Here is a 27653-nt window from a genome sequence, read left to right on the forward strand (position 1 = left end):
TGGGTACTGGAGTGCTTTACACCTTCTTCTTGTGCACAAAATGCATGTAGGCTCCCGCCACCACTAGCTTTTCACACAGTTCATGACAAAAAGGCCCTTTACCTGTTGTCTTCCTCTCTTTTTTCCAGTGGATTGGCTTTCACTTTCAGGATAAAAATCTGTCTCAGAAGATACTGTGTCTCACTTGTTATAAAGAGCTGTTTATTCAAGACATTTCTTCTCTCCTAAATTGCTGTCGTTGTCTCCTGGTTAGTCTCCCTGCCTCCAGGCCAAATCCCCTCATTCTTTATAGGAATAAAACATACCCATGAGACGTCTGGATATGCTGGTCACAGACTTACTCATTCTCTTGGGTGTATAGTGATACCATGGAGAAGTAAAGTCTTTGAAACCATGTAGACTTGGGTTTAAACCCAGCTCCATCCCCTATGACCTTGTGATTTTCATCACCTTTGGGTATCAGGGTCTTCATTAATGAAAAGGAATAACAATCTCTACCTTGCAGAGTTTTCATGAAAATGAAATAACACAGTGCTTATAAAGCAGTCAGCACAGGTGTCTGACACACAGTAGGGTTTTAACAGAGGTTACCCCTCCCTTCTTCCCTTTGTTGTCCAAAGTAAGAGCGTCTAAGGGTTGGGGAAATACTGTACAATTTTTCTTCACATGACCTTTCCTTTTGAAACACTTAGTACTAGCATTTTATCAGTTTGTACTACCTTGTTGAAAACATCTGGAGATTCTGAAAATAGAATGTGAATCCTGCCTAAATTTATTTTCAACATAGTCCTGTGGAGCGGTAAGGACGAAAAGGGGGAAAACTCAGTGACGAGAAAAAAAAAAAACTTTATGAAAGAAAAAAAGAGAGGTTGTAAGTGAATTACTGTTAGCCTATTGTTTTTTCTCTTCTAGTTACTTTGGTTTGATTGCAGGCTTACAATATAAGACATGGTGGCATTTTTTTTCCATCAACGTTGCTCTTAGCATCGGGTCCCTCAGAAGCAGACACAGAGCACGTAGCCCCTTTCCACTGTCCTTCCAGAGCTAACATCCCACCTTAAGTCCAATGGGATATTTCAGTTATTTGTTATAATGGAATTTTGCCAAAAATTATACAAAATAATGTTTCGCATTCAAAAGATCTTAAGAGAAAATAGAGCTCTTCTGTCATCAGTCAGCCAGTGAATGGATTCTGCTGGGCTGGATGCACCATGAACACTCCTTTCTTTCTCTACAACTCCTTTCATTTTAATCCCTCTCTCCCCACTCTCCACCCCCAAGCTTATGCATTTCTTTGGAGAGGTGTTTGCTGGGCTAACTTTCACTGAAATGGTGATGATGTTAGAAATCAGAAGAAATGAGCCTTCCCGGTTTAGCCCCACTCCCCAGGCTTAATCATTTTGTCATTGTTGTTGCTAAGAAGTGTTGGGTGAACTATGGAAAACAATATGGAGGTTCCTCAAAAAACTAAAGATAGAGTTGCCACATGATCCAGCAATCCCACTCTTAGGCATTTACCCAGACAAAACTATAATTTGAAAAGATACATGCACCTCTATGTTCACAGCAGCACAATTCACAATAGCCAAGACATGGAAACAACCTAAATGTCCATTGACAGATGAATGGATAAAGAAGATGGGGTACATATGCACAATGGAATACTACTCAGCCATAAAAAAGAATGAAATAATGCCATTTGCAGCAACATGGATGGACCTAGAGATTTTCATACTAAGTGAAGTAATTCAGAGAGAGAAAGACAAATACCATACGATAGCACGTATATGTGGAATCTAAAATACAATGCAAATCAATGTATCTATGAAAAAAACAGACTCACAGACATAGAGAACAGACTTGTGGTTGCCAAGGTAGGGGGGAGGGGAGGAAAAGAATGGGAGTTTGGGATTAACAGAGGCAAACTATTGTGTGCAGAATGGATAAACAACAAGATCCTACTTATAGCACAGGGAACTATATTCAATATTCTGTGACAAATCATAATGGAAAAGAATATGAAAAAGAATATATATATATATGTTAAAAAAAAGAAGTGTTGGGTGAATCAACTTTTATTTAGATGATGATGATGTTGGGGGTCAGAAAAAATTTAGGAAGTTCAAAGATAATGACAACTTGGTGACTGCTGTCTGCAGAGGTTTCTCTTCTCCACTTGCCGCTGACAATGCCATAGCATTCAGGCATCTTCTCTGGCGTGGGCAGGAGTTTTTACATGAATGGAGCCTTACACAGAGCTTCTTCTGGCAGAAATTTTATTATAACCAATTCAACGCATCTCTTTGCAACTTGCCACTCATGAAAGTAACAATGGCTTTGAGGCTTCATCTCAGCTGAAGACCGAAGAGCCGCTGGTGGCCTTGGATCTCGCAGCTGCTCGGGGTTTTTAGACCTTCAACTATAAAAATGGGCAGGATTTTCCTTGATCATATCGGTGGTACCCATCTGTTTTCCTGTGCAAACTGCGATACAATCCCGACCAACCACTCAGAACTCATCTCCACTCAATTCACAGGTGCCACTGGCAGAGCATTTCTTTTTAACTACCTTTTAACAAGGTAGTTAACCTGCAGTACAGTGAAATTCAAGACCGGGTCATGCTCACTGGCTGCCACATGGTTCGAGATGTGAGCTGCAAAAACTGCAATAGCAAACTGGGATGGATCTATGAGTTTGCCACTGAAGACACCCAGCGTTATAAGGAAGGCCGTGTGATCCTAGAAAGTGCTCTAGTTCGAGAAAGTGAGGGCTTTGGGGAGCATGCACCATCTGATAACTCTTGAAGAAAAAGAGATAAATCCATCTTTTTCCCCGGTCTTCTTCACTGAAAACAAAAGTCCACTTACATACATTGTCACCTTAGCATCAGTGTAAGATTCATGAACTGTGGAACAAGAGGTTGTGAGAATCTATAATGGAACCTTTCTTTCTTTCTTTCTTTCTCTTTCTTTCTTTTCTTCCTTCCTTCCTTTCTTTCTTTCTCTCTTTTTCTTCCTTCCTTCCTTTCTTCCTTCCTTCCTTCCTTCCTCCCTTCCTTTCTTTCTTTTTTTAATTATCTATTTCCCATCCAACAGCAGTGTGTAGAGAGAATATTACGCAGATGCCGTTAATTTTTTTTTCCCCTATGTTTACATCTTGAGGCACAACAGTCTATCTGCAGCTACATGGTGGGCTATGTGAGGAAAAAACCCTGGGCTATTAGAGTGAAAAAGTGTTTTATGTAAATTCTGAAAGGAAAATGTGTCAAGAGCATGGTTCTTAAATTAATTCGGGCTTCATTTAAAAACTTTTTTTTAACCCAGGTATTTCAGTTGATTTGCTAGCTTCAGAGAAGAGATTCGAATTTGTGACCAGTGCTAAAGGTTCAGTGTTAGTATGGTTTGTGCTGGCCATTGTGCCATATTCTTGTTGGAGATGAACCGTAGCATCAGAGCCCATTCTTCCTTGTCAGTCTTGATCCAAAGATGTCACCATTCCTAGTTATTTGTCACCACATAATTGGTGTTGATTGGAAACTTTTCCTGATATGGGGCAGAACTGCTTGGCTGTCTTTTCCATGTAAATTAAGCATAGTAACATAAACAAAGTAATAGTTGGATGTTAAAAAAAACAAAACAACAACAATGGCTTTGATATACAGACCGCATCTTTAACATCTTTAGTTTTAAGGGAGTTTACCTAGGCCTCAGACATGGAATCATCCTGCCCGGAGAGCACAGAAGACTTTTCTTAGTGAATTATGATATTCCACCCTTGCCCTTGCTGCCTGGTGACGTTGTGGATTAGAGCGGCTGGGCTTTCTGACCTGTACATCAATCTCAAGTTCCATTTTGGACACAGAGAAGAGAGGGCATGGGGGAGAGGGAGACTGAAGACTACAGAAATGGCCTCAACCAAGTTAATCACTAGTTTTTAAAGCTAATGAATTTTTTTCTCTAACTCTGTTTATCAGCAGGGTGTGTAACGTACTGCTTTCCTCCCCCTCAGGCCATGTCTCTCTCAGGGCTGATCACGATTCTTACGAGATGTGTTCACTTTATTTTTTTAAAATATTTATTTATTTAATTTATTTAATTTATTTATTTTCTTGGCTGCATCGGGTCTTAGTTGAGGCATGCGGGATCTTTTGTTGCAGCGCGAGGTCTCTTCATTACGGCATTTGGGCTTCTCTCTAGTTGTGGCACACGGGCTCCGGGGCGCGTGGGCTCTATAGTTTGTGGCACACAGGCTCTCCTTGAGACGCGAGCTCAGTAGTTGTGGCGTGCGGACTTAGTTGCCCTGTGGCATGTGGAATCTTCGTTCCCTGACGAGGGATTGAACTCGCATCCCTTGCATTGGAAGGTGGATTCTTTACCACTGGACCACCAGGGAAGTCCTGAAATGTGTTCACTTTAAATTTACCCATTCGCCTATCTTCTCTTCTAGGTAGCTATAGATTTCATGGCCTTGAATGGGGACCCCAGGAACAGCGCTTCCCTGACTACATCCACTCCTACCAACCCAACGAGCACTTGAAGGCCTTGGTGGCTGTGGTGGAGATTTGCCAAGACTCTGACAGGTATGAGACTCCCCATCTCTTTGGGTTCCTGTGGCCCCTGGCTAGCCCAGGGCAGAAGAATGGAAATGAAGTTATGCTGAGGCTCATGAGGGGACAGAATAAAGCCTGGCCCCAAATGTGTTATCCTCTCCACACCTAGAGAAACTGAGTTCATGCCAAGCTCACGTTGGGCACCAAAAAAAATCCTTTCTTAGCTTTCTTCTCTTACTTGGCTGGCAGGACCACCGGATAGTGATTTTGGTTTCCCTTTTGTAAAATTTGAGTATGTGCCTCTCTACGCAAAGTTTGGTCCGTGGACCAGAAGCATAACGTCTCCTAGGAACTTAGAACGTCAAGCCCCACTTGAGAATCTGAATCAGCATCTGCATTGTAACAAGATTTCCAGATGGTTCATGTGCACTTGGGAGTTTGAGAAGCACCGGTTTATTAGGCACTATTCTGCCTGATCCTCACCTTAACCCTTCTGTAGTGAGTGTTGTTTAGTAGAAGAGGAAAACTGTGCAAGGAGGTGCAGTGATCTGTGCCCTGTCCTACAGCCAGAGGCAGGATTTAAACCCAGAGCCAGCTCATTCCACAGAGTAAACTTGTAAAATTGTGGGGTTTCACTGACGTCAAAAGCTATTGGTAACTTTAGCAGAGGGTGTGTGTCTGCCTGTGTGCACGTGTGTGTGTGCCCACGTCATTGTGTGTGTGTTTGTATGTGCATATAGAGTGAGTCCCCTACATAAGAACGAGTTCTGTTCCAAGAGTGTGTTTGTAAGTCCAATTTGTTTGTAAGTCCAGCAAAGTTAGCCTAGGTACCCAACTAACACAATCAGCTATATAGTACTGCACTGTAATAGGTTTATAATACTTTCACACAAATAATACATAACAAGCACAAAAAATAAAGAAAACATTTTTAATCTTGCAGTAGAGTACCTTGAAAAGTACAGTAGTACCAGCTACGTCACCACTGCTTTTATGCTCACTTCAGGACATCCTGGGCTTGAAATAAAGATACTGTACTGTATTCTATACAGTACTGTACAGTAGCGTACACAAAAGCACAGCCACTTGTAGAGGCTGCATGCACGTGACAATGTACGCCAGACACATGAATTAACTTACGTGATTGGACATGTGAACACACGTATCGGTATTATATTTATTTTTACTTGATGGTAAATATTGACCTTTACCACTAAGGGAATTCCCTGTAATAAATTATTTACATAAATTACATTAAACTGGATTTATTCTACCTTTCCAGTATTTCCAGATTGAGGTGAAGCCGTTCACATGTTTGATCAAGAAGGCTCTTTGAGGTTGAACCAGTGTAAATATAAATATGGGTAAATCTCAGTTGACTGACTGGTGTGATGGTAAAACAGGGCTAGGTGGTAATAAGCAGCAACTAATTGACCCGTTAAACCAGGAGAATAAAGAAAGTGACTCTGTCCTCCAGTTTCAGAGAGATTTCATGGAATGGCCTGATTTCTGTTCTTTCTAGTCTCATAATTGGTGAAAACCATATTAAAAACCTGATACCCAGGTACCATAGGAAGTGACACAGCCTAGTGAACAGAAAGTGCAGAGAAACCAACAGGACAGGTAATAGGAAAGTTGCCATCAGTGTCCTTCCCGCTAGTGAGTCTCTGGATTCGGCTTGGTCATTGCCAGTAACTCAAATAGGTGTGAGGCCAGTTGGGATGAATGAACAGGTCCAGTCAAATCAGATAGCTCTAAACAGTAGGCCCCTACCAACACTTCCCCTCTTACCCGTTTGGAACAAAGGGCAAAAATAGCATTTTAAATTACCTTGTTGAAATGATACTTATACTCAACCTTGAGATACTGTCTGTGAAGACAACTTGAATCTCAGCTCTGTTGTCTTCAGGCCCCAATTCAGAGAGGATTCTTAGAGAGGCTCAGGTCATATGGAGATTTCTACCAAGGAGGGAAAAGACAGACAGATTGCATCCCCGCTGTCAGAAACTCCTCCAAATGTCCCCAAGTCACCAACACAGTAATTCTCTCCCTTCTCTTTATAACAAACACAATTTATGGAGGAGACTGTCCTTTCCCTGGTGTATGTTCTTGACAGCTTTGTCATAAATTAACTGACCACGTATGTATGGGCTTATTCCTGGGCTCTCTGGTCTATTCCTCTGGCCCATGTGCCTCTTTTAGTGCCATTTCTACACTGTTTGGTTCCTGTAGCTATGTAATATGGTTTCAAGTCAGTGAGTGAGTTTCCTCCAGCTGCTGTTCTCCTTTCTCAGGATCCCCTTGGCTGTTCGGGGTCTTTTGTGGTTCCATACACATGTCAGGATTGTTCAGTTTCTGTGAAAAATGCCTTTGGAATTTCAGTAGGAATGTCATTGAAGTGCATACTGTTTTGGGTAGAATGGACATTTTAGCACTACTAATTCTTTCCATCCAAAAGCACAGGATATCTTTCCATTTATTTGTGTCCTCAGTTTCTTCATCGATGTCTTAGGGTTTTCAGTGTGCAACTCTTTCACACTCTTGGGTTCAATTCATTCCCAGTTATTTGGTTCTTTTGACGTTATTGTAAATGAGATTGTTTTCTTAATTTCTCTCTCTGATGGTTCATTATTTGTATATAGAAACACAACTGATTTTAGTATATTGATTTTCTATCCTACAGCTTTACTGAATTCATTTATTAGTTCTAATAGTTTCTTGGTGATTTGATGTACAAAACTGGAATTAGAAATCCCACTATTTCTACCACATCCAGGTCATCCACAACACCCAAGACATAGTGGCTACTATTATAATCTTCCCACAGTGCCCCTTAAAAACATGTGAAATCTTATAAGGGCAAATTGCATCATCACTTTGGGTGCGCAGGATCTGGGTAAAGCTTGGCCTCTATACAAAGTTTCATGTCTTCTCTACTTTTCTGTCCTTTTATTGACATGATTGTTTTGAAATATAATTCATTTTCCAGTAATTTCAAATGTATAGAAAATTTTCAATAGCAGCACAAAGTACTCACATTTGGCACTTCACACAAAACACTCCAGTGTGTTTTACCCAAAACACGGATACACTCTCAGGGAACAAGCACTTAATTACCAAATGAGAATCATTACAATTTCTTATAATAATCCAATCCACAGGTCCACTTCAACTTTCACCATCTGCTCCAACTCTATGAAAATGTCTTTTTTCATTGTGATCCAGTTTTCTTTCTTTTTTTTTCCCCTCTGGAACCCTAACTGAGACTTTGCCTCATATTCAAAATCTTGATGGATTTAAAGTACAGGATGGGTATGTGACCTGGTGGCCTTTCCTGTATGGCTTCTTTCACTTAGGATCATCCATGTTTTAGCATGTATCAGTACTTCATTTTTTCCTTTGTGATTAAAAACACATAACATAACATTTACCATTTAAACCATTTTACATATACAGTTCTGTGACATTCATTGCATCTACATCGTTACAAAAATATCCTCACCATTCATCTCCCAAACTTTTTCATTTTCCCCAAGTGGAACTGTATCCATTAAACACTACCTCTTCTCAGCTCCTGCAACCACATTCTTTCTGTCTTTGAATTTGACTCCTCTGGATACCTTATGTAAGTGGAATCAAATAATTTGTCCTTCTGTAACTAACTTATTTCAATTAGCATAGTAACTTCAAGGTTCATCCATGTTGTAGCATGTGTCAGAATTTCCTTAGTTTTCAAGGAAATAATATTTCCTTGAATAATATTTCCTTATGAATATACCACATTCCATTTACCCATTTATCCATCAATGGACACTTGGGTTGCTTCCACCTTTTGTTATTGTGAATGATGCTGCTATGAATATGAGTGTACAAATATCTGTTCCAGTCCCTGCTTTCAAATATTTTGAGTAAATACCCTGAAGTGGAATTGACAGATCATATGTTAACTCTGTGTTTAACTTTTTGAGGAGCTGCCATGTTGTTTTCACATGTTTACTCTATTCATTTATATGTTAGAATAATATGGCAGTTCATGGATGTGCTGCATTTTGTTTATTTATTCACCTGTTGATTGACATTTTAATTGTTTCTACCTCTTAGCTATTGTAAACAGTGCTGCTATGAATATTCGTGTACAACTTTTTGTTTGAACGCCTGTTTTTAATTCTCACTAGGAGTGGAGTTATTGAATCCTATCATACTTTACATTTATCTTTTTGAGGAAATGTCAAAGTATTGTGCACATAGATTGCATCATTTTACATTTCCACAAGCAATGTTTACAGTTCCATTTGCTCTACATTGTTGCCAGTATTAGTTATTTTTTATTTTTCTTGACTATAACAATTCTAGTGTGTTTGAAGGTGTATTGAATTATGGTATGAATTTGCATATCCATCATGACTACTGATGTTTGACATCTTTTCCATTGTATGTTGACCATTTGTATGTCTTTTCTGAAGAGTCTGGTCAAGTCCTTTGTGCATTTTAAAAACTGAGTTCTTTGTGTTTTTGTTGTTGAGTTTCTTGATATGTTCTGGATAACAGACTCATTAGATATATAATGTGCAAATATTTTATTCTGTTCTGTGGGCTGTCTTTTTACTTTCTGGATAGCAGTTTTGATGCAATAAATTTTTTAACTTTGAGGAAATCCAATATATCTATTTTTTCTTTCATTGCTTGCGCTTTGATGTCAGATCTAAGAAACCATTGCTAAATGCAAGATCATGAAGATTTATTCCCTTGGTTTATTTGAGAGATTATAGAGTCATTCCTTGGTATCCACTTTGCTAGGATTAAGGTCTGCTGTCAGAGTCAGTGTCAGGGCTTAGGTGTCAGGGTTTAAGATTATGGTCAGAGTTGGATAGTCAGGGTAGAGGGTAATGGTCAGGGTCAGGGATTAGAGCTGAGGTGTCAGGATCAAGGGTCTAGGGTTGTTAGGTTTAGGGCTGTAGGTTAGGGTGTTAGGGTTATAGGTTAGAGTTAGAGTTAGGTTAAAGCATAACCTTCCCTCACTCCCCTTGTCCCTCTCCATCTTTCTGAGGCCTCCAGGAAGGGCAGGACTAGTCCAGGGTCACACACATGACTCAGAGACTTGAGCTGGACCAATGTTTCTTTGCCCCTCAATCCTGGGCATAGTTTTGTGTACTATCTGTGTACTATCTTCTTTGACCAGGTGTTTGTTCAGAGCTTTTCCTATTTTTAATGGGGTTGTTTGTGTTAGAGTTCTTTGTATGTTTTGAAACAAATCCTTTGTTAGACATGTGTTTGCAAATATTTTTCTCTCAGTTTGTGACTTTTGATTTTCTGAGTAAGGCCTTTCACAGAGTAGAAATCTTTAATTTTACAAAGTCCGTGGTATTCCTTGTTCTTCTTTGAGGATTGCCTTTTTGTGTTGTGTGTTAGAACTCAGAGCTCATGATGTACATAACCAAACCCAACCTCCTGTCAATTTTCCTCTGTCTTCTGTAATTTTGAATAGTTTTGCATTTAAGATTTGTCTATGAATAATTATGGGTGAATTTGGTGTAAGTTATAAACATTCATTTCATTCCATACGGTTTCCAATTAGTTGTTCCTTAAGTATTTTGGGAGAAATTATAGGATGCTGTCTCCATTTAGGTTTGAATTTCCACAGTTTAACAGATTCAGCAGTTCTGCCAGTAGGGGGCGCTGTCTCCAGTGACCTGTGAGGTAGGTACGGCCTGCACTTCCTGCACTGACCACAGGGGGGCCGAGACCGCCTCTCTGACCCACAGAGCATGCGCATTCCACTGAGGACGGCTCCGCGCAGCCGAGAGGAGTTGTGTCTCCTCAGGCGCCAACTGGGCTTCGCCTTCAGATGCCCCGGGTCAGCATCTCTGCCGACAGGAGCTCAGTCTTCTTAGGACTCACCAGGGCTTCGGCTTCAGGACAACTTGGGGCTGCGTCCATACTGACAGGAGCTGAGTTTCCTGACGACCCAGGTGAAGCCGAGAGGAAAAGGTGAGGAGAAGTGAGGAAAAGTGGGGAGAAGCTTCCCGTGTGCGACTGACTGTTGAGGGAAGTCCGTCTTCATGCGACCCAGGAAGGGCTTGATGTGGAAAACTGGGTTTTTAGTCAGTTTTTTGTGCAGTGTAGATGGTGTCCAGTGTCGTTATGTGGCGTGTGGCATCCAGTTTTCCTAGCGCTGTTTATTGTGGGCACTGTCCTTCCCCTTGGTGTGTTCTTGGCCCCTTCGTCATAAATTAACCGACCCCAGCCATATGGGTTGAATACTGAGCTCTCTGTTCTGTTCCTCTGATCCGTGAGCCTGTTTTTGTGCCAATTCCACACTTTTCTGGTGACTGTAGCTTCATAATGTAGTGTGAAGTCGGGAGGAAGATGCCTCCAGCCTATTCTCCTTTCTCAGGGTTGCTTTGGCTCTTTGGGATCCTTTGTGGTTCCACACAAATATTAGGATGATTTGCTCTATTTCTGTGAAAAATACCATTGGAATTTTGGTAGGGATTGCATTCACTGTGTACATTGCTTTGAGTAGAATGGACATTTTAACAATATTCTTCCATTCCACGAGAACGAGATATCGTTCCATTTATTTGTGTCTTTCAATTTATTCTTCAATGTCTTTAAGTTTTCAGTGTGCAAGCCTTTCACACCCTTGGTTAAATTTATTCCTAGGTATTTTGTTCTTTTCGATGCACTTGTAAATAGGGTTGGGTTTTTTTTTTCATTTTCTGATTGGTGTTTGAAAAGCAATTGATTTCTGTGTACTGATTTTGTAACTTTACTGAATTCATTTATTATTTCTAATAGTTTTTTGGTGGAATGATGCGGAAAATTGGAATTCAAAAATCCCACTGTTTCTTATCATTTTTCTTGTGATTAGACTGGGTTTATGGGTTTTGAGGAGGCAGGTCACAGAGGTCAAGTGCATTCTCATCATTTTATGTCAAGGGAACAGGCTCTCAAGGCAACTTATCACTGTTTATGTTAACTTTGGTCACGTGACTGAGGTCGTGTTTGTCAGTTTTCCCTGCTGTGAAGTTATTTTTCTCATGTCCATACTGTACATCTTATTTAGGAAGAAGTCACTGTGTGGAACCCACACTTCAGAAGAGGGCTAGGGTTACTTCCTCAATGGATGCCTATGTGTCTACATCAATTATTTGGAATTGTTCTGCATAGGACATTCCTATTTAACCCAACTCATAAAAAGTGTTTGTAATTATTTATTTTACTAGTGTGGACACCTGAATAGTTATTTTATACTTGTGGTTATAATTCAACTGTACAGTATTTGGGTGCTTAGTTCTTTTTTTTTTTTTTTTTTTACAGTACTTGGGCCTCTCACTGCCGTGTCTGTTTTGTGAAAAGTTCATTTGTATCATTTTTTAAGATTCCACATATAAGTGATATCATATGATATTTGTCTCTCTCCGACTGACTTCACTTAGTATGATAATGTTTAGGTCCATCCATGTTGCTACAAATGGCATTATTTCTTTTTTTTTTTTTTTTTTTGCGGTACGCAGGCCTCTCACTGCTGTGGCCTCTCCCGTTGCGGAGCACAGGCTCCGGACGCGCGGGCCCAGCGGCCATGGCTCACGGGCCCAGCCGCTCCGCGGCACGTGGGATCCTCCCGGACCGGGGCACGAACCCGTGTCCCCTGCATCGGCAGGCGGACTCTTAACCACTGCGCCACCAGGGAAGCCCCCATTATTATTATTATTTTTTTTTTCGCAGCACGTGGGCCTCTCACCGCCGCGGCCCCTCCCGCCGCGGAGCACAGGCTCCGGACGCGCAGGCCCAGCGGCCATGGCTCACGGGCCCAGACGCTCCGTGGCACGCGGGATCCTCCCGGACCGGGGCGCATTGGCAGGCGGACTCCCAACCACTGCGCCACCGGGGAAGCCCCCCATTCTTTTTTATGGCTGAGTAATAGAAGGGTCATCTTCAAGGGCAAGATAGAAGTTTGCTGGGGAACTAAGCCCAGAATGAATCCAAGTCATATATCATTGTGAACTGGAGCTCTTCTTTGCCAGTGCGTGGAACTGGCATAACAGAATGCAGGGGTGTTTGTTATACTCTGGTGAAAAATTGAAGATATACAAAAGGCAAAGTTTAGGGTGTTGGTGTGAGATGCTCACATACTATATAGAACTATATGGAGAAGACTATTTCCATCTATGGGATCAAATCATTTTAGCAATTGTCTTTTCCTCTCAAACCATGAACGACGGCACTAGTTAAAGCTGTTGCTTGGTGACATGCCCACAGGTCCATGTGGCTACTACCAACTTTAAAGGACTTCTTTTTTCTTCCTCCTCTTCAGCTGGTAAGGTTAATGTATATTTAAGTGGAAGCCTTATTTAAGCGGAAGCCAAAAGTATCACCTCAAAAATCGTCCCAAACACTCATACCTCATACTATTCTTCACAAATGAGCTGTGTAATTTGTATGACCAATGATAGCCATTAAATAGAAAGGGACCTCAGACCTCATTTTGATATTTCTGATGTTTGGAATGCCCTCCAAACATCAAACCAGACAGTCTGATTAATGTCCAACACTACAACTTAAATTGACAGATTGTTAAGTATTACAGGTTCTAATTGAATGTAAATATTCAGGATGACTTCCTAGAGCATCCTCAGCTTCTCCTTCATGGGACTTAATTATTCCTGTATACCTAGATGATGTTATTGACCCCTTACCCCTATGAGAAGGTCCTTCCTACACTCTAAATTGCCCTCCCCTCTCTAAGAGTAATGATGAATTTGCACTGAACCATATACACCTATTTCAGGCTTGTACACAATGGCATTCAGTTTACAGATTGGGAGTGTAGTGGGCATTTGTCATGTTTGCTTGCTCTGTGTTCATTCAGTTTTTTAAAAAAGCACCTGGTTTTCCTTGGGGAATCACTTGTTCCCCACTCTGAGTGCATGTGGTTTGAGTGGCTGAATCTACCTCCCTGCTACCAACAGCCCCTCCTCTCTGCTCCATGGGCCACCATGTAATCCAAACCTTGACAGGCTGTATAATGTACGCCCTAGTCACAGAGATGACGCAGGCATGAGTACTTGCCACAGATGGCCCAATAGACTCAGTGTAGGGTTGTGAAGGGAAGCCCGCCTTCCCCAGGGATACTGGAATGTGAGCCTGAAACGGCTGATGGCCATTTCACCTCCGAGTGGGAGGAGCCTGTTCAAATGAAATTACACAGAGGAAGCGGAGCCAAAGGACAGAGATGTAGAGAGACCAAGTCCTGATGTCAGCAGTGGAGTCACTGGAGACCCTGACAATTTTGCTGTGGACTTTTGGTCATGTGTAGTAATAACTGAACCTTTTTTTAGGTAATTCAATTCAAGTTGTGCTCACTGAATCAATGAACAGATGAATGAATGAATGAACCTGGCCACACACCACAAAAACCAAGAGTACCTGCTCCCATCCCAATCAGTTTCTATGCCATGATCTTGTAGAACATTCTGCTACTGAACCACAGTACACCGTTCCCACGTTGTAGCAGTCACTGTCAGTTGCCCACCCATCCACCGCCCCTCCTGCCCCCCTCCCTCCCATTCCTTGTTAACAGGACAGTCAGGTTTGAGCCTGCAGGAATAACTCATAATTGTCATAATCGATCTCCAGTATGTCTCAACAGACCATGTGTTAGAAGACTTCTAGGATCTCTGGTCCCCAGTCATTAAATGACAATAGCCATTGTTGATAACTAAAAATGCCCTCCCCTCCCCCACACTCCCCTACATTTTCAAACTCCTGTCACTCCTTTTTGCCAAATATTCACTTTCCCAAATTCTCTTGCAGTCAGTGGTGACCACATGACCTGGCTAATAAGAAGTAAGGGGAGTAAAGTTCAACTAATAAAAAAATAAAATTCTGCCTTGTCCTGTTCTCTTTCTGCATTGAATAAAATGGTGTGGGATGTGATGTTTGCAGTGCAGCAGCCATATTTAGACCCTGAGTGTATTCGCTTTCTAGGGCTGCTGTAACAACTTACCAGAAACACAGTGACTTAAAACAACAGAAATTAATTTTCTCACTGTTCAGAGGCCAGAAGTCTTAAATCAAGTCCACAGGGTTGGTGCCTCCTAGAGGCTCTAAGGTAGAATCCATTGCATGCCGCTCTCTTAGCTTCTGCTGGTTGTTGGCAATGCTTGGAGTTCTTTGGCTTGTAGGCACTTCACTCTAGTATCTGCCTCTATCGTCACAGCACCCTTGTCTGTGTTTCTCCTCCCCTTCTAAGGACACTTGTCATTGGATTTAGGGCCTATCCTAATCCAGGATGACCTTATCTAGAGATCCTTAACTTAATTGTATCTGCAAAGACTCTTTATCCAAATAAAGTCACCTTCATACGTTCTGAGTGGACATACCTTTTGGGAGAGCACCATTTCACCTATCACAATGAGGTAAGCCATCTAGGATAGAAAGTCAACATGTGAGAATGCCAGAGAAGAAAGTTAGAAAGATTGGGGTTCGTGATGCTATCATCCACTCTGATGGTTTTTGAGCCGCTCGTACAAGCCTGGAATTTCTCACCTCAATTAATCAAGACATTTTGGAATAAGAGCTAACAATTCGGGGCTTCCCTGGTGGTGCAGTGGTTGAGGGTCCGCCTGCCGATGCAGGGGACATGGGTTCGTGCCCCGGTCTGGGAGGATCCCACATGCCGCGGAGCGGCTGGGCCTATGAGCCATGGCCACTGAGCCTGCGCGTCTGGAGCCTGTGCTCTGCAACGGGAGAGGCCACAGCAGTGAGAGCCCCGCATACTGCAAAAAAAAAAAAAAAAAAAAAAAAAGGAGCTAACAATTCTTCCTCAGACACATATACTCGAGATTTCCCTGCAGTTCATTTGCTGCTTTTACTTAACAATCAATTTAGTGGAACCTGGCAAATCCAGCAATAAGACAGGGAAAGTCAATTTAATGTTAATGATCACTTTTTGTGGACTAGAGAGGATATAAGAAACAGGAAAAATGAGGGCACTGTATCATTGTGTTGCCTTGTTTCGACTGGAAATGCTTAATTTCAATTATTCATAGTAGAATTTTATAGGAAAGCGGCTAATATGCCCTGGGAAGCTGCATTAAGGGAAAACACAGGGAGCCAAATGGCAGCCTGTGAGCTCACAGTCCTCCACACAAAACCCCTCCCAGGGGTGAGATACAGAAAACGGGAAGGAAGAATTGAGTCCTTCTTGCAGTCAGGTAGCTAGCATTTTCTGTGTTAATCCTTTTAAAATTAGCCAAGTAGCACATATATTCTCTTTGTCTTTTTAATTTCTTTATATATGTCTTAAAATATGTAGAATTTTCTCCAGATGCATAAATGAGTTCGTATGTGGTTCCTCTTTGTTTTTCTTTTCCTTTTATTATTAGCACCCCCTTCCCTCTCTTGTCTTCCCTTTACCACCAGGTTTCTACCCCCGACCTACTTGCTCCCAGAGCCCATGATTACAACCTGGTATGTGTCCTTATCTTTCTCCGTCTACACACATACTGGGTGAAGCCATAGCCAGGCCTGTGCACTGAAAGCTCCTAAGTGGATATAAATGGTGAAGGCCGAGATCCTGCAAATGCAGGAAGTCACACAACCTGAGATTCAGGCACCAGAAAGGGGATCTCCCTCAGTGTGGACCAGCAAGCTTCAGCTCCCAGGCCCTGGGCAGTGAGCCTGGCAGACAGGGCTTGTGGAGGAGCAGGATCGCTGACTGATGTGTGTGTGGCATAAGCAGACACTGGCAGGCCTGTATGGGGGTAGAAAGCAGAAGCCCAGGAAGGCATCCTCCTCACCTGGCTAGAGCCCTCCGCAGGAAGAAAAGAAGGTGACCACAGAGAACTGCCCTCTTTCAGATGTTCCCTTTGTCTGGGCTGTTCTCATATACTTTTTAGGCTCAATGGAGCTTGTGAGTAGGACTAACAGTATTCGAGGGTTTCATTCTGCCATCTTTGAACCCAGGTCAGGTCTTCTCAGATTCAGGCATAAGGCCTAAATCAAGAGTATTTTTAAAATTAGCTTATATATTGAAAACTGGGTTAGAATATAATATGCGCTCTTCTGTATCTTCCCTTTTCTCGCTTAAGCAATTCCCTCCGATGCAACTGGCATGGCGCCCGTGCATCCTTCTGCTATTGCATAATATTCCATGGTGTGTGTATTCCATTCCTGTTCATGAGCATCCTCGGCATTTCCAGTTTTTCTTTTTTCTTTCTCTTCTTTTTTCTTTTTTAAATGGTTATGAAAATTTCTACAATAAACATTCTTGTACATCTGCCCTGAGGCACAAATGCTTTTATTGCCATGGAATGGATTCCCAAGAATGAAATTACTGCAACATGGTTGAACCTTGAAAACATCATGCTAAGTGAAAGAAGCCAGTCACGAAGGACCACATGTTGTACGATTCCATTTACATGAAATGTTCGAAATAGGCAAATCCAAGGAGACAGAAAATAGATTGTTGGTGGTTGGCTAGGGCCGGGTGGGAAGAGTGGTTGTAGGGAATTGGAGTGATTGCTAGTGAATGCAGGGCGGGCGGGGGTTCTTTTTGGAGTGATGAAAATGTTCTAAAATTGGTTGTGGTGATGCTTGCACAACTCTGGATATACTAAAAACCATGGCATGTGAATTATATCTCAGTAGAGTTATAGGAAAAGAATGAGATTACTGGGTCAAAATGTATATGTGTTTTTATTGTAATAGATGCCACCAGGCTACTTTCCAAAAAAGGCAATATAGCTCTTCCCATTTCTGCCAGCCCTGAATGAGAACACCCTTTCCCCATATCCCCACCAGCAATAGATTTTACACTTTTTTCCAGTTTCACCAATCTTGATATATAAAGTGATATCTCATTTTTACTTTAATTTGTATCTCCTGGCTACATTCTCATTATAAAAGTTTCAGTAATACTTCAGCATGCAAAGTGAAAAGTACAAGACCCCTTTCACCTCTCACATCTCCCCTGAAGTAACCCTCCTCAACAGTTAGTTGGGTTTCCAGGCGACTTTGAGTTGCTTTTGGTGCATTTATAAACTAATTCACATAGACATATCATTTTATAATTGATAAATTGAATCACACTCTAATGCTATTCTATGACAATTTTTTCATATAGCAGTATGTCTTAGAGACCTTTCCAAATTAGGATATATAGCTCTAGCTTACTCTCTCTAGTGGCTAAATGAGATAGCATGGTGTGGAGAGTCCTAAAGGGTTGCTCCCTTATCCTACCTTATATCCCCAAACCTAGACATAACTGAGCTATTGAATTTATCAACTCTTAATTCTGCCGACCTCTTGACTTCTTATGCTATAGCACTTATTGCTTAAACCACTTTGAGTGAATTATTCTGTTACTTGGGGCCGAAAGCACCCTATCAAATAGCTCTATATTTCCCACCTGCCTCCCACCCACCCCCACCTCAATTCTAAATTCCGTGAGAGCAAAAACTGTGTTGTTCAAGTTCATCAGTTCTTGGCACAGTGCCTGGCACATAGGAGTTGCTCAACAAATATTTGCTGAATGGTGAACAAATAAGGCACTTTGAAATTGAAACTAAGGAAACAGCTGATTTGGGTTTGAGTATTGGGAAAGGCATCATCATCATCAACACCAGAGATGGATCCTGAAGGACAGGTGAGAGTCCATTTAGTAGGAAGTGGCATTTCAGTGCAGAAGGGAAAGTCTGAGCAAACCCTAGAGCTGTGAGAGTGGATGGCACAGCTCTGGCACCAGGAAGTAGGCTTATGTAAGTTGAAGAAATGGAAAAAGCGGGAGATGAGTTTGGGAATGTTGGCTCAGATGCCAGGGCCTATAGGAATGCCCTTCTAAAGAATTTGGATCTTCTTCTTCAATGGTTGGAAGTCATTGCAAAGTTCTGGGCAAGAAAATGGTGTGTCTGGATCAGCAATTCAGAAAGATCCATCTGGAAGCTACTTGGAGGATGGATTGGAGGTTGGCAAGCCTGGAGACAGGAAGACCAATTAGGAGATATATTTACCAGGTCCTTTTGTTGCAATTAGCAAAAACCCAGTTCACTTGGCTAAAGTGGAATGGATTGTCTCACTGACCACAGGAAAGGCAGAGGTATTGTTGGGCTTTAGGAACACCTAGAACCTGGGTCTAGATCACTGCCAGGGCTCCCCAGCTTTGGGGCCAACTCTGATCTTCTCTGTGTATTGCCTTCAGTCTCTCAGGCTGACTCACTCTACATGACACATGGCTGCTCTCAGGTCCTGGGCCTCAGATCTCACACTCTCACTAGTACCAGAGAATGACTGCTTCTGTCCCAAGATCAAGTAACCAGGGAAGGAATGGCTCTTGCTGGCCAAGCTTGGGTCAGGTGTTCATCCCTGGTCCAATCAAAAGAAGCCAAGATAACAATATCTCAAGGCAATGGCAGTTTCCCTTCATGATACATGGTCAGGGACTTCCCTGGTGGTCCAGTGGTTAAGACTCCCGCTTCCACTGCAGGGAGCATGGGTTTGATCCCTGGTTGGGGAACTAAGATCCTACATGGCGTGACCCCCTCAGAAAAAAATAAAAGATACATTGTCAGAGATGGGTAAGGAGAATTTCCCAGAAGAAGAGGAGCAGCTCTGGAGTCAGAAAAATAGTTGTTTATTACTATAACTATAATCTATTGTTATAGTGCAGGCAAAATGTGAGGAGCACCCAAACTAAGGAGCTCTGGGAGGGAGAAGAAAAGACAAATCCAGGAGACTTTTAAAATCCTCAGTTGCGGGCCTGTCCGTTCCTGGATCTAGGAGCCAGCTGTCTCATCGGTAACAGAAAGCTGGAGTCTCCTCTGGGCCTGCATCCCTGGTTTACTTTGTGCATCTTGGAGACTGGAGACCTCTTCTTCAGCTTTGCAGCCACTCTTCTTCCACTAGAGCCCAAGAAAGCGCAGAAAGCCCTGAGACGTAAAAAGGTGAGCTGCTTTCCCACGAGTCATTGCAAACTCAGCTAGGAAAATGGTGACTCAAAATAGAGTTTAAGGTAATTCAATAGTTTTATGCTTCAGAAAAATAAAGTTACAGTTCTTGAAACTTTAAGGACTGAGATTTGTTCCCACAACATTTGTGACACCAGAACCTGATACCAAATAGATGCTGATCAATTATTTGTTGAGTGATTGAGAAAAGAGTCCAGATGGGACCCCAAGGGGATATCAGTCAAGGAGAACCTAAAGGAACAAGAGCCCAGAATACAAGCTCCACTTGTTCTAGGTTCTGCGCTGAGATCCGTTCTGACCCCACCCTCATTCAGCCTCTTCTTCCTGGCTGCTGCTGTGTGTATGGGAGGGTCGGGGGATGGATGGGGGAGGTGGGATGGTGTTAAAGAAAGCATAAAGTTCTTTAGGATTCCACCGGAGGGGACAAGTCTGGAATCTAGGCACCCAAAGGAGTCCTGGGCTTTAGTGATCAGCTTTTAAATAGGTTTCTCTTTTCTACCCGTGCATTCTTCCACTCCCCCACCTCCCACATAGAGTCCCCATGGCCTGGGACACTTGGCTGCGCTCCTCTTAGAGCTGCAGGTATCATCTGCTGCCCGGAAGCATGTTCCAAATGGCAGAGGCTTGAAGTTTCACTTTAGCCAAAGATCAGTTTCTTGACCTGGGCAGGAGGAGAAAGCCCCTGTGTCCACAGTGCTGCTCTCCTGCCATGGCAGCCTCCCAAAGAAAAACTTTAGCGGAAACTTTCCACCTGGTCCTGACATTGGCAGGAAAGAAGGCTGGGGGAATAGAGATGATCGTGTCCCTCTTTGATGACAGGCTCTGAGAAGCCCTGGCAGGCTGCCTGGGGCTGGAGTGAGAGGGGCGCTTAGCCAAGCTGGCGCGCAGGGACTGCTATCCGCACAGTGTCTGTTAGCAGGAGCGCGTCTGCTATGACCTCAGCAGTTGCACCCAAGGTTGGGAAGCCCCAGGAGGGGTGGGAGCCAGTGCACTTGCCAGCCCCAAGCCTGGGTCAGGAGAGGCTCCACTGAGAGACAAAAGGCCCCAGGCAGCTTAGGTGGAAGTGGGGTGAGCTGCCAGAGAAACGTTACCCCACCTGGAAGATCCCCTGAGGGCTCTTAGTGGGTCAGACCTTTGGGTTATTTGTAACCCTGGATCGGGTTACAGACAGCATTTATCCCCCAGTCTGAACAACCCTGGAGGGCAGACAGCTGTGCAGGTGGACTGGTGGGAAAGGGTGGAGCAGCTGCTGCCCAGGTCAGGCTGACACACGGAGAGCCGCCAGCGATTCTGGCTAGAGTGCAGTCACCACCAGCTCGAACCTCAGAAATGACCAGCCCCCTCCACGGGGCCCCCTTCCCCCTCAGGAAGTGTCGCACTTTAATAAGAACAGCATCAGAGGATTAGATTGCTGTAACACGAAGGAGCAGACATCCCCAGACCTGCAGTGTAGGGCAGGGGGTGAACCAGGGCCAGGTCAAAGGTCCTCCCTCGAGGTGGCATCTGGGCACATCTAGGCAGACTGGGTCAGGGACCGAAAGAGAGTTTATAAGCAAAGGGCTGCAAAAGCAGAGAAGTGTGGGTGTATGGAATGAGGGTGGAGTGCGTGCTGGGACTTGTGGCTAGGAGACACAAGGAGGTGGCATTGACAGCTGGACCCTGGAGGATGGGTTGGATTTGCCAGGTGGATTGGGAAGAAGAACTGCAGAAGAAACAGCCTGAGCCAGAAATAGGAGGGATCTGGGCACTTTGGGGGATGGTGAGACGTTCCTGTACCCAGTGTTTGAGAGAGTCCTGGAGAAAATGCTGGAAGGGTAAATTGTCACTTCCTGTCAAGGAATTTAAGCCAAAGGCAAACAGAGTCAAAGGGTTTTGAACAGGGAGTAATGTGACCTGAGTTGTACTTTTAAAACGTTTCTGGGATGGCTGTGGGTCAGGCTGGGTTGGAAGGGAAGAGCTGGATGCAGAGAGACCAGGAAGGAGGCTAGCAAGTGAAGAATAGCCAAACCCAAAGTTTTTGTAAGCAGAAAGGTAATTCGCTAGCTCACCAAACTGAAAAGGCCAGGAGGAAGTCTGGCTGGCTTCAGGCACTGTTTGATCAGGGGCTCCCATTTTGTCACTGGGACTCAGTTTCTCTCTTTCTTGCCCTCAGTTCTATGACATTCTCAAAGGATCTTCTCCCTCTGGTCACGAGGTGGCTGCATTGCTCCTCACAAACACCCCACTTCAAGCACAGGGGAGAAGAACAAGTCTCTTTCTGAGAAACTCCAGCAATTGCATTGTGTTGGCTCTTATTTGGTCACGCGTTCATCCCTGAACCGATGTATAGGTCAGAGGAAAGCAAAGGTCTTTAGCTGTGTGCCTTCGCCAAGTCACTTGACCTCTGTGTCCTAGTTTTCTCATTTATAAAATGGGAAAAATAATAGTACTTATCTGATAGAATTGTTAGGAGGCTTACATGAATTAACATTTATAAAGTGCTTAGAACAGGGCCTAGCTCAGGGTATGCACCATATAAATATTTGTTGAACAGGTATATTGACCAGGCCTGAGTCGCAAGTCCCCTGTGGCCACTCCCTTAGACCACAGTGACTGTGTGTGGGAGGAATGGCAGGTGTGGGACAAAGGGGAAGTGGACCCAAGGCAGGCAAGAGGCCCATGTTCTGTAAAGGGCTGGAAAAACAGGAATGGCAGGACACATGGATGGATGAAGTGGAAGGATAGATTAGGGAAGAGGGTAGGTTATTATGATCAGAAAGGGGGTGGAGGCCTTAATGTTACCCGAAACTGGGTTCGCCTCTTGGTGGGTGTTGAGCCAATAGACAACCAAGCCAGAGATCAGGAGAAGGAAGGATTTATTACTTGCGGCAAGTAAGGAGCACACTGGGGATGTTTCCCAAAGCAGAGTCTCCTCAACAGCAAACTTGGGGAAGTTTTAAGCTAAGGGCACACAGTCATGAAGGGGCTTGAGCAGAGGAGAATTAAGCATAGAATTGGGGCAAAGGTCCACAGAGTCCAAGCTTTAGTTGACTGAAGTCAGGAGGGTCAACATCATCATTCCATCCCCCTCCTGGGTGGAGGCCTTAGTTCCTGCAGAACTCAGAGATATATTGTTATGTGTATCCCTTGAGGGGGAACTAGGGCCCTGCTTTATCACTGCACCGCTGTTTGACTGCCTTTTTTCTGTGCCTGCATTCCTTTGTTCCTTTGAAATCATTAATTTCTGAGACCTGTTCAAGGGCAAGCATTGCGGCCAGGCTTAGATCACAAAATGGCTTAGGCCAAAATGGGTTCTCTCGTGTCAAGAAAGCCATTCTTGGTTCTCTTTCTCCGGGGACCCCCTAACCTATCTGCTTACATTAATGATGTTGCAGTTCCATGATGAAGAGGATCCAAGAGTGATACAGAGCAGCACCCCGTGGGGCTCCTGGGCACAAAAGCCTTTCTGTGTCCCCCCATTTCTTTGATTACAGGAAATAGGTTTCATTCAGCCTTCATGACCTTCCCTGAGTTCCAATAGGCCAATTCAAGCAGCTGTTCATTAGGGAAGTGGGGAAGTGGGGTGTGAGACAACAAGGGAGAAACAAACAGTCGAGAGAAACAATAGTGCAGCCTTGGGACAGCATCCTGGTTCCCCTTCAAGGGATGCACACAACAATATATCTGAGCTGTTTTGCAGAGACTGAAACCCCTACCAGGTGGGAAAAGTTAACAGTTACTGAAGGTGTGCTGCCCACAAGCACGCAGACCCCAGACTGGTTGGAACCAGAAAGTCAATGATGCCGACTCCCACTTACCTCACCACCAGCCCATCAGAGAAATGTCCCCGAGCTGATCACGCCCTCTTTGAACCATTACTATAAAAGTTCTCACTACCCTTTCCAAGTTGGGACACACGGTTTTGAGGACATTAGCCTGCCGTGGCCCCCTTTGCCTGGCAAAGCAATAAAGCTGTTCTTTTCTACTTCACCCAAAACTCTATCTCCAAGTGTCTGGGTACAGAGGCCGGATTCAGCTTCAAGAGTGGGTATGTTTAGGGTTACAAAGCAGAGTTGGAAGGTAAAGACAGTTATAAAGCCAGGCTATTGAAGATTTATCTGTGACAATCCCTGGAGACGTTTATCAACTCAGCTGGGCTGAATTTTGTTCTAAGAATGATATTTTCAAAGAATGTTGGTTTTTAAGACTCTAGGTTCTAAATATAAATATTTGGGGTTAGGTTTTAAATAGCCCAGAGCATCTTTTTTGTTTTTCCTTTTGTGAGTGACCTGTTCTTATTCCTTTTTCGAGTCTAGTTTTTTCTTTGAATCAATTTCATAGAATTTTAGAGCCCAGAGAAATCTAAGAGCCCACATTCAGCTCAGCTCCTTCAGGCCTTGAGAATCCAGGGATTTAATAGGGTGCTGGGGAGGGTTTATTGGGATGGTGGTCCTATTCCCCAACTGCCCCCTCCCCTTCCTCTCCCATTTCTGGGCTTTGGCACATAGACAGGAGGAACCACAACTGGCAAATTAAAGCATCAGTTTCATTACTGGTGAAGTTATACAAAAGAACTCAGAGGACACTTGGGGTAGAAATGGACTTCTTCCCACATCTCCCCCCAGAGTGGATGCTGCAGGTGAGTTCATGGCTCCAGGGACAGGCAGGGGCAGGTAGGCCTGTCTGGATTCTGAGGCAAGGCTGGAACCAGGAACCAAATGATTGCACGACTAGGGATCAGTCAGAGAAGCCCTCGTCTCCAAGGGGAGCCAAATGGAAGGGAGAGAGGGTCTGAGTTTGCTGACTCAATAGTCCCACCACTGCTGTATTTATGGTTCTTATCCCCTTAAACCACATATCTGTGGAGAGTCCTCAGAAAACCTAGATTATTCTTTTGCTAAAGCATTGCAACTTTCTTGCATTTTAATTTAGAAATCCAATTTGGGGAGACTCCATCCTCCTTGCTACTTGTATTCCTACTCTCTTTTCTTGCACTGTTAGAACTTGCCTAATGGGGCAGAGGGGTGGGAAGTTAAAAGCTGGGGCTGTGTCAAAACACAGAACCAGACTGACTCCCGGCCACTCCCTAGCCATGTGACTTGGGAGAGACTTTGGAGAGATTCTCTGGACATCAATTTCCCTATCTGTAAAATGGGGATCATAACAGCAGTTACTTCATCGGGCTATGCAGGGGGTGGAGGAATTGGGGGTTGGTTAGATGAAATAATGTTTGCAGATTGTCCCCATTCAGTCCCCAGTACGTAGTAATTAGTCAATAAATGCTGGCGATCATTTTATTTCCTGGAAATCTGTGAGAGATTCACATGGAGGGCTCCTCCTTGTTTTGGTCCTACCCCTTGTCCTCATTGGGGAGCTCTCTCCTGAAACGTGAGTCTTTGTTTTGAAGAGAATCTCAGCGGTTTAGTCCCCGTGTGAGCATGTGAGCTCACAATTGTTCTGTAGCCTCCAGATCACTTCCATAGCAATCTTGCTTGCCCATCGTTAATCCTGTTTTTAAGCAGTTTTCGCTAGTGATTAAAAAAAAAAAAAAAAAAAAGAAAGGACTTCCCTGGTGGTCCAGTGGTTAAGAATCCACCTTGCAATGCAGGGGACGTGGGTTCGATCCCTGGTCGGGGAACTAAGATCCCACATGCCGCAGGGTAACTAAGCCTGCACACCTCAACTATTGAGCCCAGGCGCCGAAACGATGAGATGATCTCGCATGCCGCAACTAAGACCTGATGCAGCCAATAATAAATAAATATTAAAAACAAACAAAAACCCAACCTACTGTCAAGCACTGGTTGACAGCATTAAAACAAAACAAACAAACAAAAAAAAGAATGCAAGAACAAATTGGAAAATACATGTTACAGCAAATGCCTTTTTGAGGTATAGTGTTTCTTTTTGAAAACTATTTTTATTGTTCATTTCATGATAAGCAAAGATTTGATAGTTGGGCCATTTTACAGGTATCCCTTTTTTTTTTTTTTTTGTGGTACGGGAGCCTCTCACTGTTGTGGCCCTCCTGTTGCAGAGCACAGGCTCCGGACGCGCAGGCTCAGCGGCCGTGGCTCACGGGCCTAGCTGCTCCATGGCATGTGGGCTCTTCACGGACCGGGGCATGAACCCGTGTCCCCTGCATCGGCAGGCGGACTCTCAACCACTGCGCCACTAGGGAAGCCCAGTTGGGCCATTTTCATAATAAAAACGCATTTCTATGTCTGTGAAATAAAAGTGTAGTCACCATAATCTAGTATAACTTCCGTTAACACAAATACATTTAGAACCTGAAAATAGAGACATTTAGGGGCCTATTTTATTACTTACTTTCATTTTTAATCTGTCAAATCTGAATTTATTTAGCATTTACATTGTTTAAAGTGTATTTTATGATGCTATAAATTTTTAAAATTCTTATTTTGAAGCTTAAGATGGAAGACTTTCCTGGGAGCAGATTACTAGGGAAACAGCTTATTTTACTTTGGCATTTTCTATGGCTATGAACTTAAATCTAGTAGTTGGCATCCATGTTCTAAAAAGCAGAATATTCTTTCTAGTTTCTTTATTTGAACTCAAACTATTTAATTTTCATACAAATGGAAAAAATACTTCAAAAAAAGTTATGTAACACTTCTTTAGCGTTACATAATGGCAATTAGCATCTAATTTACAGCTCTAGGTAGAAAGAGACATCAATCCCTCCCTCAGATACTAGAGTCAGGTCTCCTATGCTGCAGCTAGACTTAACACCATTTCATTATATTGTATTATTATTTATTTAATTTATTTATTTTCGGCTGCGTTGGGTCTTCGTTGCTGTGTGCGGGCTTTCTCTAGTTGCGGTGAGCTGGGGCCACTCTTTGTTGTGGTGCGCGGGCTTCTCATTGCGGTGGCTTCTCTTGTTGCGGAGCACGGGCTTTAGGCCCGCGGACTTCAGTAGTTGTGGCACGTGGGCTCAGTAGTTGTGGCTCGCGGGCTCTAGAGCGCAGGCTCAGCAGCTGTGGCACATGGGCCCAGTTGCTCCATGTCATGTGGGATCTTCCCGGACCAGGGCTCGAACCCGTGTCCCCTGCATTGGCAGGTGGACTCCCAACCACTGCCACCAGGGAAGCCCTGTATCTTTTTTTTTTTTGCTGCTTATTAAAAAAATAATCTTTCCTTTTCCTGATTGAAATGTAATCAATGCTTTTAAGACAACTTGAAAAATAACATTCTCTCTCTCTTTTTAAAATTTTATTGGTGTATAGTTGATTTACAGTGTTGTGTTAGTTTCAGGTGTACAGCAAAGTGATTCAGTTATACATATACATATATTCATTCTTTTTCAGATTCTTTTCTCGTATAGGTTATCACAGAATACTGAGTAGATTTCCCTGTGCTATACAGTAGGTCCTTGTTGGTTATCTGTCTTCTATACAGGAGAGTGTGTATGTTCATCCCAAGCTCCTAATTTATCTCCCCACCCCCCAGGTTTCCCCTTCAGTAACCATAAGTTTGTTTTAGACATCTGTAAGTCTGAAAAACAGCGTTATCTCTCGAGCCAGACCTAAATTTTGAAATAATTCACCTTTTAAAAATCTTTCCCCAAAGTTGAGGACATAAACAATATGTGACTCCTAAAGCAATAATTTGAAATACAGGTAGAGATTTAATCCAAAGATATTATTGTTTCATTACAGTGAGATGATGGAATAAACACATTTTTCATTGATTACAATGAAAAATTGCAAGCCACCTAGATGTTAGGAAAGTGTGGTCAATCCATGTAAAGTGTATGTAATATAAATATTAGATTGTGTAGCATTTTTCATTTCTATTTTTATTAATAGCTCCTTTTCATTTATAAATTAACTCAGTACAGTGTGCTGATTGAAAAGCTTCATAGCACAAAGGCTGTAAAGAAAAACATTTTTTTAAGGAGTTAGAGAAATGCTCACAATTCAGATGGAAAAATGGAAAAAAGAAAAACATAAAATTCATCACACAGCTGATTTCAGTCACATGTGTAGTGGTGATATACCATAATAAGACAGGCTGTCTCTGGCTGGTAGAATTCAGATAGTTTGTAATTTTCTTTTATTTTACTATTCAGCATATTCCCAAATCTCTATAATAAGCATGTATACTTTTATAATCAAAATTATAATTAAAAG

General features: G+C 43.0%; 1 pseudogene; it reads left to right on the forward strand.

Annotated features, from left to right (window-relative positions):
• Nucleotides 1-1639: 1639 nt before the first annotated feature.
• LOC149746932 (protein yippee-like 5 pseudogene) lies at nucleotides 1640-3210 on the forward strand (annotated as a pseudogene).
• Nucleotides 3211-27653: the final 24443 nt, after the last annotated feature.

This window comes from Delphinapterus leucas, chromosome 17, assembly GCF_059928025.1.
Source record: "Delphinapterus leucas isolate spDelLeu-1000000601 "Yukka" chromosome 17, BTC_Dleu_Yukka2, whole genome shotgun sequence".
NCBI classification, from domain to species: domain Eukaryota; kingdom Metazoa; phylum Chordata; class Mammalia; order Artiodactyla; family Monodontidae; genus Delphinapterus; species Delphinapterus leucas.